An 18,424-nucleotide genomic window follows, 5' to 3' on the forward strand; every position below is an offset into this window, starting at 1 on the left:
CCTAACCGGCTGGAATCTTGACTAGGAACATTCCTGTTAGAGGGCTAGGATACACTGCAACAATCTGTTGCAGACATCATGTGTCAAGTTCAAATCTGCCTAAAACGTCTTGCAAGCAACCTCTCATGCACTGGCTCAGTTTTGAAAGGAAATCTTCCAAAGAGTGCTTTTTTGATCTTCAGTTCTTGCAAAGCTTATCTCAGTTGTTGATAATACCGTTTAGAAAAAAAAATATCCCTGGACAAATACTTGAGATTAGTCACCTAAAATTAAACTTGGCAAACAGAAGAGATTAGTCACCTAAAATTAAACTTGGGCAGACAGAAGAAACAGTTGAGGTGATTAAGATGCAAAGGGGATACAAGGCTGCAGTCTGGAAATTGATGCTATGCCATTATTTTCTGTCCCACCTGGGAGATGTTGCAGTCACTTTTTCTCCCACAGGTTTTGCATATTTCCTAAGGGAAGGTGAGAAGCTACTGCTGACTCAGGAGACGCAGGTGGTGCTGTAGTCTAAACCACTGAGCTTCTTGGGCTTGCTGATCAGAAGGTTGGCAGTTTGAATCTCTGAGACAGGGTGAGCTCCCATTGCTTGGTCCCAGCTCCTGACAACCTAGCAGTTTGAAAGCATACCCGCGCAAGTAGATAAATTGGTACCACTGTGGTGGGAAGGTAAAGGGCGTTTCCATGCGCCCTGGTTTCCGTCACGGTGTCCCGTTGCTCCAGAAGCGGTTTAGTCATCCTGGCCACATGACCCGAAAAGCTGTCTGCAGACAAACACTGGCTCCCTCAGCCTGAAAGCCGCAACCTCATAGTTACCTTTGACTGGTCTTAACCATCCAGGGGTCCTTTACCTTTACCAAAAGGTTTGAAAACCAAGGAGCCGCTTCTGATTGGCTGCAGGAAGGTCCTGCAGCCAATCAGAAGCTGCAGAACCCCGTTTGGGTTCCAAAGAACATTCGCAAACCGGAACACTCACTTCTGGGTTTGCGCGTTCGGGTGCCAAAATGTTCGACTTGCAAGCTATTTGGGATCCAAGGTACGACTGTATATATATATATAAATCTGTATATATATATATAAATCTTAGACAATTAACTTAATGGTTTTACTGAGGGTCCTTTATGTGCTTCAGTTATGAAGCACTCAAATATCTCCTCCATCTCAGCAGGCAAAAACTGATCCTATGCATGGTGTCTCAGAAGTAAGTCCCGCTGTGTGGCGCAAACCTTATCCCCAAACCTCCTCTAAATTACGTCTTCTTAAATTACTGTATTCCTCCTAATTAATATTCTGCCTACATGACGATTGCCCCCAGTCAACTTCTCCTAATATATTATGCACTCAGATCCTGCCCTCTGCTCCCACCCTCATACGCCATAAGATTAAAACTTTCTATTTAGTTTGTGCACTGACCACAGGATTGGGTTCAGATCTGTCTCTGTCACTTTAGGAAGCAGTCTGATCTATTCTGCGTCTTTTTCTGAACCATCCAATTATACTTTTATTTCTGGTCTGAAGCTGTTTAGCTAAAATCAAAGCTCAGTTCCTCACCATTCAGTATTAGAGGGAATAAAAAGTGGCCATGTTATTATTATTATTATTATTATTATTATTATTATTATTATTATTATTAGCTTCTTTTCTAGAAGCGGATGACATTTGTAGGCATAGCATCCGCTCCTCAGAGTGGATTAAGACTGCCAATTTACAAGCAAATCCATCCAGGGGGCTTTAGGGCTGGGCATTTTGAAAAAGGAATTGCCTCCAACTTGTTCGTTGGAGGGGAGAACCGGATGAAATTTGCAGCAAAGGCATCGCTGCCAAATTTCAGAAGAATGGCTGTGATGCTTTTCCTGCAAGAACAGGCTTTGCAGTCTGGGATGTGTAAAAAAAGAAGAAGGAATCGCTCAATCACCCATAGTGTTTTGTGGCTTGAAAACTGAAGACACACGAGAGGTGCTCTTGAATAACAAACGCGTCAAATTGCAGACAAACAGATCCAGGGGCTTTTGTGCTTTAAAGTTGATTGCAGGTAAGTAAAATGGATTCACTTTCCTCTGTGTGGTCTTCTTTCTACTTACTTATCCCTCCCCCAAACCATTGTGACTGCAGAGCCATGGTAAATCTTCCCTGCTGGTTAAAAGTGAGACATGTCGAAAGACGCTCCCTTTTCTGCACATTTCCTTTGTATATTGTAAACTTTACATCTAGAAAGCTCCACCTTACCTCTATCCCAAAACAGGCGTTTCCTGTATGCAGTGGTGTTTTCTGGGGGTACGCATACCCCTAAACATTTTGTGAATCTTTGTACTTTGGTCCATTTACTGTATTTATTTCCCCCGATCTGAACTATAAAATGGTGATTTTCTTGAGTCAAAAGGAGAGTACCCCTAAACAATTTTTTTAAAGAATGAAAGCACTGTCCCTGTTATGTACTGTTCTCACCCTGGGCCAGCAGGAGGATACTGTAGATAGTTCAGGTCCACATATGCAAATAAGGAATTGAAAGTAACGTTCAGTGATTGGATAGTTACAGAAAATTGTTACAGTTATGTTGTACTGGAGCTCTATATAAGCAGGCTGGCTGAACCCTTCAGTTCAGTTCTGTTCTGACCTGTGAATAAACAAGAACTTTTTGGAGAATCGCTGTGTCGTCTGATATGTTCACCACAACTTAACAGTCCCTACCTGGAGATGTTTGGGATTGAACCTGAGAGCTCCTGCTTGTAAAGCAGATTGCCTAATGCTGTGTTATCGATATGCGTTTCGTATTGTATTTAAAAGGAGAGTGGGGTGGTTCTCTTAGAAATCAGGATAATCTGAAATGGAGATACGAATATAAACAGAGATGTTTCAACAAGAAGTATCAGGTGCCTCAACAAAGGTCCGTATAGTAAAAGCTATGGTTTTCCCAGTAGTGATATATGGAAGTGAAAGCTGGACCATAAAGAAGGCTGATCGCCGAAGAATTGATGCTTTTGAATTATGGTGCTGGAGGAGACTCTTGAGAGTCCCATGGACTGCAAGAAGATCAAACGCATCCATTCTTAAGGAAATCAGCCCTGAGTGCTCACTGGAAGGACAGGTCCTGAAGCTGAGGCTCCAATACTTTGGCCACCTCATGAGAAGAGAAGACTCCCTGGAAAAGACCCTGATGTTGGGAAGGGGACAACAGAGGATGAGATGGTTGGATAGTGTTCTCGAAGCTACCAGCGTGAGTTTGACCAAACTGCGGGAGGCAGTGGAAGACAGGAGTGCCTGGCGTGCTCTGGTCCACAGGGTCATGAAGAGTCGGACACGACTAAACGACTAAACAACAACAACAAATCAGGTGGCTCAAAGTTCTGAAGAACTTTGAAGACTGAGGAGCAGTGTCCAGGTTGGTGGGTTGTCAAGGTAACAGTGACCTGCCCTTCTTTGTGACATCTTTTTGAATTCTGGCTTAAAAGTCACAAACCAGATGTGTCCAGTCCGGGGGTCAGGAGGTAGAAAACATAGGTTTTGGTTGTGTGTTTCTACAGAGAAACTTCATAATGTTAAAAATGTAAGGATTTCTTCTGCTGCTACTCAGAACTTGGAGTGAGGGGACTGGGGTCACCCATGTTGCCTCGTCTCTCTTGAAGGTCACCAGTTGCTCCCCTGTGTTGCTGAGTCCAGACTTCATTTAATGCAGAGCTTTTCAAACTGTGTGTTGAGACACCGGCAGTGTGTATAGGTGTGTCGTGCAAACGCTTGCTTGCTTCTCCTGGGGCTGGAAATGGGTTGGTTTAACCTCCACTGTTTGGCGTTCTTCCTGTGTATTTCTCCCACTTCCAAACTGCAGCTCCAAGCTCCAGTTTTTCTGAGATCAGCGCTAGAGTGGTACCTCGGGTTACATACGCTTCAGGTTACAGACTCCGCTAACCCAGAAATAGTGCTTCAGATTAAGAACTTTGCTTCAGGATAAGAACAGAAATCGTGCTCCAGCGGCGTGGTGGCAGCAGGAGGCCCCGTTAGCTAAAGTGGTGCTTCAGGTTAAGAACAGTGTCAGGTTAAGTACAGACCTCCGGAACGAATTAAGTACTTAACCCGAGGTACCACTGTAGTTCAAAATCCACCCTATGCTCAGCTGGAAGGAATAAAGAGGTAGGTGCTTTATTTACACACACACACTCTTTGGGACCTGCCAACATCTGCCCAAAGGTCGGATGCTAATGCCGCGCCACTGGTTCCTTGTGATGCGTTTGCTAGTGTAATGCTCTCCCTTCCCTAACCCAGCTCTAAACGGTGGACATGACATCTTCCTATGTTAGCAATAAAAAATATTTGGTTCTGCTGATCACACTGATGCTTAATCAATGTTTGGTAATAATGGATGGTGGGAGCTCTGTTGTGAAGGATGCATTAATTTTCCGGGCCTGCGATGATCTTTCTCCTCTTGAAGCATCCTTGCCAGTCATGCCATCAAGTAGCTCTCTTAATGGATGTTGCACATCTAACCCTTAACAGCTGGAAGAAAAATGGCTTTGTTAATGGGCAGCGCAAGACGGAGCTTTGCATTCAAAACAGAGCTGCAGAATTAAGTGGTGGAAGGGCACTGGCCCTTGTATAACACCAAGCCCATTGTCTGCAGTTGGGGTTTTTAAGGTGGTTTGTTAATAGGGCAATAAAAACGTAGTAGTTAATAGCCAGGATTTTCATTTTTTCCTCAAGACTGTTTGGATATTTCCCCGATGGGAGCACATGTTTAATGTTTAATAAAAGGAATTATGTTTGCAGTTAAACCAATATTCTTAGGGTGATTTTCAGCTAGGTTTTACTCGGACTGGACTTCTTGAAATGAATGGACCAAAGTTAAGTCATGTTCATTAATTCCAGTGGTTTACTCCAAGTAAAACATAGTTGAACGCCACCCTTAATGCTTTCCTGCCTGAGATCATCACCGTCTGTTTATTCGTGTGCCACTTTCCCAGAAAATTGTTCTGTAAGCGATTCACGGCATATTAAGTGGTTAGTAAGTAAAACAATGCAGGAAACGAATGAGAAAAAATTAGAAATACCGTATTTTTCACCCTATAGGACGCACTTTTTCCCCTCCAAAAATGAAGGGGAAATGTGTGTGCGTCCTATGGGGCGAATGCAGGATTTCGCTGAAGCCTGGAGAGTGAGAGGGGTCGGTGCGCACCGACCCCTCTCGCTCTCCAGGCTTCAGGAGAGCCGCAGCGCCAGCCCCACAAGGTCGGGGGACAGCGGGGAGGTGGAACGCTGCCATCCCGCTGTCTCCCGATGTGGTTTGGAGGCTGACGGCGGGGAGACGCGTGCTTCTCCCCGCCGCCAGCCCCGCAAGCTCCAGGGACAGCGGGGAGGCGCAGCGCGTCTTCCCGCTGTCCCCGGACCTGGTCTGCAGGTGGGCAGTGGGGAGAAGAGCGCTTCTCCCCGCTGCCGGCCCCACAAGTGCCTGGGGGAAAATATTTTTTTTTCTTTATTTACCCCCCAAAAAACTTGGTGCGTCCTATGGGCCGGTGCGTCCTATGGGGTGAAAAATATGGTAATCATAATAGTAGTGAGCATTTTTTTTTCAAAAAACAAACACCCAACCTCCACAACATCAGCTTTTACATAACGTCACCTTTTAGTTCAGCTACTGTATGTACATTTCTCCGATGAAAATAGGGACGTTCTATTCTACATCTGCTATGCCAACCTAGCAGTTCGAAAGCATCCTCGGGTGCAAGTAGATAAATAGGGACCGCTTTCTAGCGGAAGGTAAACGGCGTTTCCGTGTGCAGCTCTGGCTCGCCAGAACAGCGATGTCACGCTGGCCACGTGACCCGGAAGTGTCTTCGGACAGCGCTGGCCCCTGGCCTCTTGAGTGAGATGGGCGCACAACCCCAGAGTCTGGCAAGACTTGCCCGTACGGGCAGGGGTACCTTTACCTTTACCTTTTTATTCTACATCAAGAAACCTCTTCCGCATTTGATCTCACTGAATATATGTATATGTCATAGACACATCTACATTAGTCACTGTGGGCCAATGGCAACCTCTCTGCTGAACTTACCTCACAGGATTATTGCAAAGGAAAAATGTGTGAGGGAAGGGATTGTGTGCATTATCTTCCACTGAGAAATGGAATGAAATATTCCTTTAGTGATAAGCTGTCTTGTGTCCCTGTCAGAAAAAGGCAGGGTATCATCATCACCATCATAACCAAGTGGATTGGTGACCTCTTCCTTCAAAATTATGGGAAGGGCTTCATATGCCCACTTCACCATTTCCTTCATTTGGTGCAGGTATTTTATTTTCAGTATACAGTAAACTCAATTTTTGCACCTACGCACAAACCCCACTTTTAATTGTTCTTTGAGACATGGAGGGGAGGAAAAAGGAAAAGCGGGACATTCTGGCATCAAATCAGAAACCGGGATGGCTTCTGTAATTCCAGGATTGTCCCTGGAATATAGGGACACTTGGAGGGTATAGACCAGGCTGTCAAGAGAGCTGCGCCCTGTGCCTACACCTACGGGTCAAATGTCTTCTCTTGCCTCCAGCACATCTATTTCCCATAAGGTTTTACCAGAATGGAATTCAGCAGTGCTCCCGTTTGCCAGGTATCAGCAAAGATAAACTTGCAGATTACAAGGATACAGGAAATTGTCTTACGCTGAGCCAGACCATCTAAGTCTTCTTCTTCTTCTGCGATCACTCGTAGCTGAGTAAGATTGTCTTCCTTGAACACGGTTTTAAAAGTGAGTCTGTAAGTGACTGTGGAGGCCAATTCTGGATCCACACATCCTTCCACAGTGGGGACATCAGTTTCCGGGTAGGAGCTGAACATAGTGAGGGTTTGCCAAATGTGCCTTCCTCTTAGCACTTTTCTCCCTTTCGTCCTAAGTTCGAGTGTCTTCAAAGCCCATGACACCTTTGGTAAAGGCTGCTCTCCAGTTGGAGTGCTCACAGGCCAGTGTTTCCCAGTTGTTGGTGTTTATTCTACATTTTTTTAGATCTGACTTGAGAGAGTCTTTTGTTGACCACCAGCATTATGCTTTCCATTTTTAAGTTCGGAATAGAGTAGTTGCTTTGGAAGACGATCATCAGGCATCAGCACAACATGACCAGTCCAATGAAGTTAATGTTGAAAAATCATTGCTAGTATCCATCTAAGTATTCTGTACACTGACCAGCAGTCCCTCTCCAGGGTTTCAAACAGAAGATACCTGGAATTGAACCTGGAACTTTTTACACGCAAAGCTGATGTTCTAGGACCAACCCTGCCTGTCAACATTTGCCGTAAAGAAATGATTTGAAACCAAAATTATCCTTCTCAGAAATGTCAGCATGTCACGGCAAGATTCAGGCACAGCTCAGCAGTAGCTCACAAGGTGCCAGGAAAGTCACTCTTTATTCAGAGAAACAAAACAGCGCAGGGCTAAGGAGCACAGCCACTTTCTTTCTCCAGCTCGTCCCTTTGTCTTTTATAGGAATCCTGTGGTTGAAGTACCTTCACAGACATACTCTTGCTAGGGGAAAATTTTCCATGTGAGCAGATAAGTAACTGCATGAAATAGTGGAGTAATATAAGGGGTAATTGGACCCATCTTTAAAAGACTCTGTTATGAGGCGAATGACTGCAATCGCCTGCCACTAAATTCATTCCATTTGAAATGGCTTATGGGCAGTAAAAAAAATTACGAACACGGTGAGTTTTGGTACCCTATGAGCATTGAAACTGCAGAATGGAATGGAATGATAAGGCTCTGAAAATGCAGCTTAGGTTTTTCTGGAGACTTTGGGATGCTTTTTTTTTTTTTTTTGAATGAATGAATGAAGAATATCAACTGACTAAAATAAGAATTTTAAGCACATGCATCCAAAATGTTAAGAACCAGGGTCATGACCCCAGTCAAGCTTGCAAAAATTTATCACTTGCCGGACAATAAATGTTGGAAATGTAAAGAAAATGAAGGTACATTCTTTCACCTTTGGAGGACGTGCCCAAAGATTAAGGCGTTCTGGGAAATGATATATAATGAACTGAAAAAGGTATTTAAATATACCTTTCTGAAGAAACCAGAGGCCTTTCTCTTGGGCATTGTCAGCCAATTGGTGCCAAAGAAGGATAGAACATTCTTTATGTATGCTACAACAGCAGCAAGAATACTCATCGCAAAGTATTGGAAGACACAAGATCTACCCACCTTGGAAGAATGGCAGATGAAGGTGATAGATTATATGGGACTGGCAGAGATGACTGGCAGAATCCGAGACAGCAGAAGAAGTTTGGAAGAAATTCAAGGACTATCTTAAGAAATACTGCAAAATTAATGAATGTTAGAATGATGTTGGTTTAGAAATTATGTGGTTTCCAGCTGTAATGGATAAGTAAAATAGAAAAGAGAGACTAAAAATTAAATAAAAAATAAAGGAAAGGATTTGCTGAATTAATAAATTAGAAATTGGAATACAGCAAGGGGAGGTATGAGGAAGTCGGGGAAGTAAGTTATAAGAAAATAAGGGATTGAAATTATACTTGTTTTTATTTTTGTTTGTTTGTATTACTGTATTGTTTTGTTTTGTTTTTATAAAATGTTTGAAACTTTAATAAAAATCTTTTTAAAAAAGACACAAAATGTTAAGAACCGCTCCATCTCTGGTCAAGTTGTGAGAGGAAACGGTCTAGGTTGTAGGGTACTACATGAAGTTGCTTCTGGTTCATTTGAAGAATTAGGGAGAAAGCAAAACAGGGCACCATTCTCTTGCATAGCCTCTGTTGAAGCAAAATGGAAGCTGGGTGAGCGGTGCTGGTTGTGCTTCTGGGGCAGTCTTCCTTCTCCTGAGGATCTCCAGATGGTTTCATATACAACTCCCAGCAGCCAGAGGCAGCATGGTTGATGGGACCTGTAGTCCAAAACATTTGGAAGGCACCAAGCTTGAGAAAACTAGCTTAGAAAGAGAACTAACCTTTGATGTCCTTAGAATTCCACCAGTCTTCAGATTCTCAGTATGTGACTTAGGAGTAGCAATATTTTTCAAAATAACTTTTGTTTTCTCTCTGAATGTGTGTGTTTTTTGGTAGCCGGAAATAGAAAATGGAAGGGTAATGATGCACTAGCTTAAAAGGAGCAGAATGTATTTCGGAAAGTGCTTTTATGAAAAGAAATTATACATACCAAGAGCTTTAGCCTAGAAATGGTGTGACAAGCTAGAGAGATAGCAAGCATTCAAGTGAATTGATCTGAAAAATCACCTACTATCCCAAATTATGCAAGAAAGCAAAACTTCAGATGGGGAAGGTTAATAATACTTAGAACTTTGGTTTCTTAGATTTCCGAAAGCTAGGAGATAGGCTGGAAGAGAGGGTGACAGACCCTCCAAGTGTCCCTATTTTCCAGGGGCAGTCCCAGATTTACAGAAGCCATTCTGGTTTCTGATTTGATCCTGGAATGTCCTGTTTTTCCTTAGGATGTCCCTATTTTCACCAGAGAAAGGTTGGAAGGCATGGAATAGGACGTCTCTATTTTCATCAGAGAAATGTTGGAGGGTATGGGGGTGAGTGTAGACCAAGATAGCTCAGTGAGCATCGTGGCTGAATGGGGATGTGAACCTGTGTCTCCACAGCCCTAATCTAACACTGTAACCCAGGGGTAGCCAACATGGTACTTTCCATATTGGTGAACTACAATTCCCATCATTCCTAGCCATTCCTGTCTAATACAACTTGCAGTTCAAGAACACATGGAAGGCATTATATTCACTACCCCTGCTCTAACCATTGCAATTCATGGGGTTGGACTAGATGCCCCTTAGAGTCTGTTCCAGTTCTATGATTCTTTGAACACTGCCCCCCACCTCCATATGATGATTTACAGTGGTACCTCGGGTTAAGTACTTAATTCGTTCCGGAGCTCCGTTCTTAACCTGAAACTGTTCTTAACCTGAAGCACCACTTTAGCTAATGGGGCCTCCTGCTGCTGCCGTGCCCCCGGAGCATGATTTCTGCTCTCATTCTGAAGCAAAGTTCTTAACCTGAAGCACTATTTCTGGGTTAGCGGAGTCTGTAACCTGAAGTGTATGTAACCCGAGGTACCACTGTAATCCCAAAAGGAACGAGGCCAGGATATCATACAGTGGTACCTCGGGTTACAAAAGCTTTGGGTTACAAACTCCGCTAATCCAGAAGTAGTACCTCGGGTTAAGAACTTTACCTCAGGATGAGAACAGAAATCACATGCTGGCGGCTCTGCGGCAGTGGGAGGCCCCATTAGCGAAAGCGTGCCTCAGGATAAGAATGGTTTCGGGTTAAGAACGGACCTCCAGAACGAATTAAGTTCGTAACCTGAGGTACCACTGTATATTCTTTGTAAATATTTTATTAGTTTTAAAAGGGCTGGTGTGATATCTACTATAGACGCTCCATTTCTCCATGTTTAATAGGTCATATTCACTTAAAACATTCAGCCCTGAGGCTAGCGGTTGTGCTCCTGGATTTCTAACATCATTCTTTGGCTTCTTTTCATCTTCTCTTTCCCAGCCTCCCAATGCTTTCCTACCGCTCCAAAAAATAAATAAACCCCTTTTAAAACTTGAGTCTGGAAATGTGAAGAATGGGAGGGATGAATGGGTTGACCTGTGAGGATGTATAGTCTAGAATCAAGGATGATCCTTTGATGCTTATCTTTGTTGTCATTCCTCAGTCCCAAGAATGTAAGGCTGGGAGATGAACTATGATAAAACAGCGATATCACCAAGGAAATAGAACTGTCACCGCTCAGTGATAAGTGCAGTGCTTTGCATGCGAAGGTGCTCCTAGGTGTAGTCTCTGGCATTTCCAGAGCTGGGCTGGGAGAGACCCCAACTCAGAGCCACTAGCCCCTGCCATTCAGTATGACAATACTTTTTGTTTCCTCCTTTAACTTTTGTGCATCTTTGGCTATCTCAGAAATACCAAACAATGTGCTGGAAGTGGAAAGACATTTCACTTACTTGGCTGGTTTGAGGAAGGAACTGGAAGTTCCCTTTTATTGTTTTTAAAATATCAAACTACAGCTACAATTAAATGCCGACTTCCTGTGTGTTGGCTTTGGGGGGGGTGGGGTTTGCATCTGTCTATAGCAGGTTGAAAGGAAAGATTTGAAAAGAATGGAGGTGTTATTTCCACATCAACCAGACCAAATTATTTGTAATCTCTCTACCCCAAGCCTTGCCTGTCTGGGAGAACAGAGCAAATAAGAGAAAAGAGATCAGCTTATTCTCATACTTAAAAAATAGGCAAAGGTAAAGGGACCCCTGACCATTAGGTCCAGTCGTGACTGACTCTAGGGTTGCGGCGCTCATCTCGCTTTATTGGCCGAGGGAGCTGGCGTACAACTTCCAGGTCATATGGCCAGCATGACTAAGCCACTTCTGGCAAACCAGAGCAGCGCACGGAAACGCCGTTTACCTTCCCGCCGGAGCGGTACCTATTTATCTACTTGCACTTTGATGCACTTTCAAACTGCTAGGTTGGCAGGAGCAGGGACCGAGCAATGGGAGCTCACCCCGTCGTGGGGATTCGAACCGCCAATGTTCTGATCGGCAAGTCCTAGGCTCTGTGGTTTAACCCACAGCGCCACCCGCATCCCTGTACTTAAAAAATAATAATGTGTTAATGTGTAATTTCCCACTTTTTCTAACTTGTGATCAAAGGCAACCTGCCAGCTAGGTAGGTGGGTTTATAAACTTTTGTTTTTTACGGCTTCCCTGGAACACAAAATGTTGAGGAAATGTCAAGCAACAGAGCATTGCCGTCTTGGGTTTGTTGAGTTACAAGTTGTGCAGACTTGCTCCATCAGCATTGAACCATTACAATAATATGGAAGGGTTTGGCTGGGGCTGGTGGAAATTGTAGTCCAAAACACCTGGAGAGCACCAGGTTGTTGAAGGTGATACATATGAGGTTATATGAGGTTGAATCCTGACAAGACAGAAGTACTGTTTTGGGGGCAGGTGGGTGTGGGGGACTCCCTGGTCCTGAATAGGGTAACTGTGCCCCCTGAAGGACCAGGTGCGCAGCCTGGGAGTCATTTTGGACTCACAGCTGTCAATGGAGGCACAGGTCAATTCTGTGTCCAAGGGCAGCTGTCTACCAACTCCACCTGGTACGCAGGCTAAGACCCTACCTGTCACGGACTGTCTCACCAGAGGGGTTCATGCTCTAATTATCTCCCTCTTGGAATACTGCAACGCGCTCTACGTGGGGCTACCTTTGAAGGTGACCCAGAAACTGCAATTAATCCAGAATGCGGCAGCTAGACTGGTGACTGGGAGTGGCCGCCGGGACCACATAACATCGCTTCTGAGAGATCTGCATTGGCTCCCAGTACGTTTCCAAGCACGATTCAAAGTGTTGGTGCTGACCTTTAAAGCCCTAAACGGCCTCGGTCCTGTATACCCGAAGGAGCATCTCCACCCCCATCGTTCAGCCCAGACACTGAGATCCAGCGCCGAGGGCCTTCTGGCGGTTCCCTCATTGTAAGAAGTGAGGTTACAGGGAACCAGACAGAGGGCCTTCTCGGTAGTGGCGCCTACCCTGTGGAACACCCTCCCTTCAGATGTGAAGGAAATAAGCAGCTATCCTATCTTTAAAAGACATCTGAAGGCAGCCCTGCTCAGGGAAGTTTTTAATATTTAGCATTGTACTGTTTTTAACACTTGATTGGGAGCCGCCCAGAGTGGCTGGGAAACTCAGCCAGATGGGCGGGGTATAAATAATAAATTATTATTATAATACAGAATAACACAATATTCCTGTTTTGGATGGAAGTGTTTGGTTCAGCAATTGATGGATAATAAACAACCGCCCAACAATAAATAGGTAATGTTACTGGAACATGAGTGGTTTTGCAACGCTTTATCATGAAGTAGGTGTAATATCAAAAGACAATCTAACAAACGTTTAGGAGGGGAAATAGAGGGACACAGGAAATTGTCTTGGCCCGGATTCAATCATCTGGTCCATTTCAAAGCGAGGACAAGAAGTCCGGTTATCTAATTGCATATCTGATGTTCTCATGACGATATCGCTCCTTACAAATAGCTCTCCTTACGTAAATAATTCATGGCAATGAACTTTGTGTTGCAGAGCAGTATGAAAGATTCTGAATGTTCAAACACACCCACAAAACCACACACAATCTGTAAAAGATCAGACATCAAGAGAGAGACTGAGACACAGGTACAGTGGTACCTCGGGTTAAGTACTTAATTTGTTCCGGAGGTCCGTTCTTAACCTGAAACTGTTCTTAACCTGAAGCACCACTTTAGCTAATGGGGCCTCCTGCTGCCGCTGCACCGCCAGAGCCTGATTTCTGTTCTTATCCTGAAGCAAAGTTCTTAACCTGAAGCACTATTTCTGGGTTAGCGGAGTCTGTAACCTGAAGCGTATGTAACCTGAAGCGTGTGTAACCCGAGGTACCACTGTATATGCGAAATAGATTTTAGACAGCCAAGTAGTACGAAATCCCTATTGAAAAGTACCGGGTGGATGAAAGGAATCTTGTGGCTTTTTGTGTAGGGATATCTCCTTTTCTTTTTATTTTGTTCCCAGTATTACCCTGTATAAATTGTGTACCTTAAGTCCCTAACCAAGGATGACTTCGGAGTTCATTGCGAGCACGGCTGGGATTTGCTTGTTCATTGAAATATTTTGTGGGTCTATACAGACAATACTCATTTTATGTTCCAGACTCCCGTGCAGGTTGAGGGAGTGTGCATAAGCCCGCCCTGCCCCTGCCCTTTGGGGGTCACTTCTGGCTTTGGCGCTGTGCGCACATGCGCAATTATGCGCCATTCAGATGGGCCTAAATCAGTTGTTGCTTGTAGTTGCTTATGTGTTTCCTTTTTCCCTCTCAGCTGAATACACTGATTTCTAGGGACTGGGATGCATATGGAATGGCTCCATCTTGACCCCTGCAGGGGACTTTGAATATTCCTTCTTTAACTGCTCCCCTTTCTAGCTCTTGTTTATAATGGATATAAGGTAAATGTAAAGGGACCCCTGACCATTAGGTCAAGTCGTGGCCGACTCTGGGGTTGCGGCGCTCATCTCGCTTTACTGGCCGAGGGAGCCGGCGTACAGCTTCTGGGTCATGTGGCCAGCAGGACTAAGCCGCTTCTGGCAAACCAGAGCAGCACACGGAAACGCCGTTTACCTTCCTGCCAGAGTGGTACCTATTTATCTACTTGCACTTTGACGTGCTTTCGAACTGCTAGGTTGGCAGGAGCAGGGACCGAGCAACGGGAGCTCACCCCGTTGCGGGGATTCGAACCGCTGACCTTCTGATCGGCAAGTCCTAGGCTCTGTGGTTTAACCCACAGTGCTACCCACGTCCCCTATAATGGGTATAGCATACACTGAAGCCTTATGATGGAAGAGCAAGAGTATAAATGTCAGGTAGCGGTGACATTATGAGCTCACAAAACTCAGAATAAAAAGGCAGTTAATGTCAAGTTGCTAATTTGCATTAATGATGCGCTAGTGGGGCATTCTGGTTTGATGATTGTGAAGATGGACATCAATACATTTTGGTTGGACTTTATTTACATTTTGGGATGCCACCTTGGAATATTTTGATGAAGTGCAGTAAAGAAATCACAGAATCAAAGAATTGTAGGAGGTGCCAAAAGGGTCATCTAATCCAACCCCCTGCAATCCAGAAATCTTTTGCAGAGATCGAACCCCTGAGATTAAGAGACTTGGGCTCTACCAACTGAGTTATACCAGCTACAAATGTTTTAAATTAATATGAGTTGGTAAGGTCAAAGCTTACTAGGAAATTATATATAATGAATTGAAAAGGATGTTTCAAATAACCTTTGTAAAGAAACCAGAAGCTTTTCTTTTGGGAACTATAGGGACAGAACTACCTAAATCGTATAGAAAATTATTTATGTATACTACTACAGCAGCAAGAGCATTACTCGCCCCAAAATGGAAAGAAGCAGAAGTCCTAGCAAAGGGAAAATGGATACAAAAATTATGGAATATGCAGAAATGGCAAAACTTACTGGAAGAATAAGAAATCAAGATAACAAACTTTTTATAAAAGAATGGAAATGGTTTATTTAATATTTACAGATAAGTTTCAAACAGATAAAAACATTAGCAGGATTATTGTAGTAACCTGCAGTTTAACAGGAGTATATATTTAAAGTAGATAAGCAAGTGAGCAAATTAAATGAATTTGAACATGCAGAAGATTATTTATATATATGTGTGTGTGTGTGTGTGTGTGTGTGTGTGGAACTGCAGAAAGAGGGGGAAGGAAGTCAAGTTTTGAAATGTTAAAATGATTGTAAAATTAAGGAAATGTATAAACCTGAAAAGTATAAATGCAAATTAATAAAATAAAATAAAATGAATACACTTTGAATGAAAAACTGCAGTTGCCGAGGTTAACCATGAAACACTAAAACACAAGCTAGCTTGGCATTTTGACTGAATTGGCACGGGATAAATACTGCTGTTTTGCACTAATTCTATGGCCTAGCAGTTGGGTGGTTCCACCATCACTGCCAGCCGAGGATGCCATGGCAGTCATTTGCTCAGTCGAAACTTTACTGGCTCAGTAGGCACCTTGGCAAATGAACTGAAAAGAAAGGCTGGGTTCCCACTTAGAAATATAACGAGGAGAGAGTAGGTCATCTCTTGCACCTGAAACATTAGAGATTTAGCAGGCTAACAGTCCAGTCCTCTAAGAATTTATAGTGCAGCTCCATAGATGTTTGTGCTAGATGACTGACTTGAGGATTTCTGGCCACTGGGGTCCTTTGTAGTAATTGGTAGTTCATTAAAAGGACTGTCTGGCAGCCAATGGTGCTGCACTTTCTGGGGGAAAAGGGAAGTTGATAACGGTTCCCATTTAATTTCATATAATGCAGTCGCAGGCTTTATTAGCAGAGAGCGAGGAGTGAAAAGAAATGTGCTGTCTTGACCTCTTCTAACTTGTGAGATACCGTTTTAACATTGTACCTGCTAAGGACAAAATAGTTGGATTTATATTTTTTTAAGCAAGAAGAATTTGCTTTGAACTGAAAGCCTCCAGTCATGGTGTTTGCAGCCATTTCATAAAAGTTTCTGAGCAGAAGAGCATGTTAATGAAGTCCTGGCTCATTTGTTTTAAAAGAGAAAATGTAACTAGAAAAAGGGACTTTAGATTAGCTCTGAATATGTGAGTGGTAACCTGGTTTTAATCACTGGATGGTCTTGAATAGCAATGACTCATTGCTAGGCTTTCCAAAGGCAAGGCAATGTTTTGCCTAATGTTTGCTGACATTCCCTCCAGGTTAGGATTAGGGCTGTTCCAGAAGTTGTGGGTTACCAGGTAGAGCAGGTAACCCACAGATTCTGCTTTGAGATAATGCTTCAGCGTGCTCACTTGTTATGGAAGGACCTGCAGTTTTAAGTGGGGTTAAACCTCTAAGACAAGGTTTTATCAGTTGTATTTCTTGTACCAGCAAGTTCAGCTGTTGCATCTTTTGCTAAGGTGTTGCTTTATTGATTGATGCTGGACTTGAGATAGCATATCATCTGTATGTGGATGAAACCCAGCTCTACCTCTCTTTTAAATCAGAACCAGTGAAGGCGGTAAAGGTCCTGTGTGAGTGTCTGGAGGCGGTTGGAGGATGGATGACGGCTAACAGATTTGGGTTGAATCTGGACTAAATACTGATTTGTGGGGGCAGGGGGTGGGCAGGTGTGGAGGACTCCCTGGTCCTGAATGGGGTAACTGTGCCCCTGAAGGACCAGGTGCGCAGCCTGGGAGTCATTTTGGACTCACAGCTGTCCATGGAGGTGCAGGTTAATTCTGTGTCCAGGGCAGCAGTCTATCAGCTCCATCTGGTACGCAGCCTGAGACCCTACCTGCCCGCACACTGTCTCGCCAGAGTGGCGCATGCTCCAGTTAACTCCTGCTTGGACTACTGCAATGTGCTCTATGTGGAGCTACCTTTGAAGGTGACCCAGAAACTACAACTAATCCAGAATGTGGCAGCTAGACTGGTGACTGGGAGTGGCCACCAAGACCATACAACATCAGTCCTGAAAGACCTACATTGGCTCCCAGTACGTTTCTGAGCACCATTCAAAGTGTTGGCACTGACCTTTAAAGCCCTAAACGGCCTCAGCCCAATACACCTGAAGGAGCATCTCCATCCCCATCATTCAGCCAGGACACTGAGGTCCATCTCCGAGGGCCTTCTGGTGGTTCCCTCACTGCAAGAAGTGAGGTTACAGGGAACCAGGCAGAGGGCCTTCTCTGTAGTGGCACCCACCCTTCCAGGATCGGGAATGGATCCTGGAGAGAGACGCTCTGTTAGATATCACAAAAATACAGAACCCAGGGTCCTCCCACTGGTTTCCCCGACTGAAAACAGTCAAAACCTGCGCCAATTACTTGGCGAATATCACCAATCCCACCCTTCGGAGAGCCTTCACCATGACCCGTTTTCAAACCATTCCTACGGCCTATCTGTCATGCAGATATGCAAAAATCCCAGTAGAGGAGCATATATGTCCTTGTCATATGAGAACCAAAGAGGATCTCACACATTACATGTTGTATTGTCCCATCTATTCGGCCTTCAGGGATGCGATGTTACAAACTATTCCCAAATCAATAGTCAACTCTGAGGACCAAGTAAAGTTTTTACTGGTGGACGCTGATCCACGGATTTCTCACGTGGTAGCGGTCTTTGTGGTGAAGGCTATGAAAACTAGGGTATGGTTCCTGGATGAAATGGTGAGGTCCCTCCCATTGTTCTCCTAACCTGTTGTTGTATCTTCTTTCCTGAATGGTGGGGTTTTTTGGGGTAGTTTCCTTGCTGGGACAGCATGGCATGAATTTTAGCTCATTTTTATAATTTGATTGTTTATCTTTTAATAATGTTTTATGGTATTTTGTGTAAAGGCATGGACCTCACAAATTTAATAAACTTGTTGTTGTTGTTGTATCAGATGTCAAGGAAATAAACAACTACCTGAGTTTTAGAAGACATCTGAAGGCAGCCCTGTTTAGGGAAGTTTATAATGTTTGATTGTGTTTTTAATATTCTGTTGGGAGCCGCCCAGAGTGGCTGGGGAAAGCCAGCCAGGTGGGTGGGGTATAAATAATAAATTATTATGATTATGATTACTACTGACCAGCCTCCTCACTATGGCAGTAAGTTCTTGCTGGGTGACAGTATGGTGTACAGGGAAATGAAATGTAAAAAATTCTCCTCAGAATATGATGGCTTATCCCTCGCCACAGAGAAACACTGGCCATGTCCCAAGTTTAACAAAACATAAGACCTAGTGGAGCAAAGTCTGTGGTTTGGTAAAGTCCCTTCCATTTTGAAACTTATTTGCAATCAGAAACTAGTGAAAGAGTCACCATGCAGTTATTTCCCCCATTGGTGGCATCCT

The 18,424-nt window shown here is 43.9% G+C and overlaps 1 protein-coding gene across 2 annotated transcripts in view; it reads left to right on the forward strand.

Annotated features, from left to right (window-relative positions):
• Positions 1 to 18,424, forward strand: part of MARCHF3 (membrane associated ring-CH-type finger 3) — a 147,152-nt gene that overhangs the window by 44,778 nt on the left and 83,950 nt on the right. The window contains exon 1 of one of the 2 annotated variants that reach the window (XM_081930772.1): positions 2,016 to 2,035. The exons of the other annotated variant lie outside the window; for it this stretch is intronic. The gene's annotated coding sequence lies outside the window, so the exon portion shown is untranslated. Of the gene's footprint in view, positions 1 to 2,015; positions 2,036 to 18,424 lie in introns of those variants that run through there. 2 annotated transcript variants of the gene reach the window in all.

This window comes from Podarcis melisellensis (genome assembly GCF_964234715.1).
Source record: "Podarcis melisellensis genome assembly, chromosome: 11".
Taxonomy (NCBI): Eukaryota; Metazoa; Chordata; class Lepidosauria; order Squamata; family Lacertidae; genus Podarcis; species Podarcis melisellensis.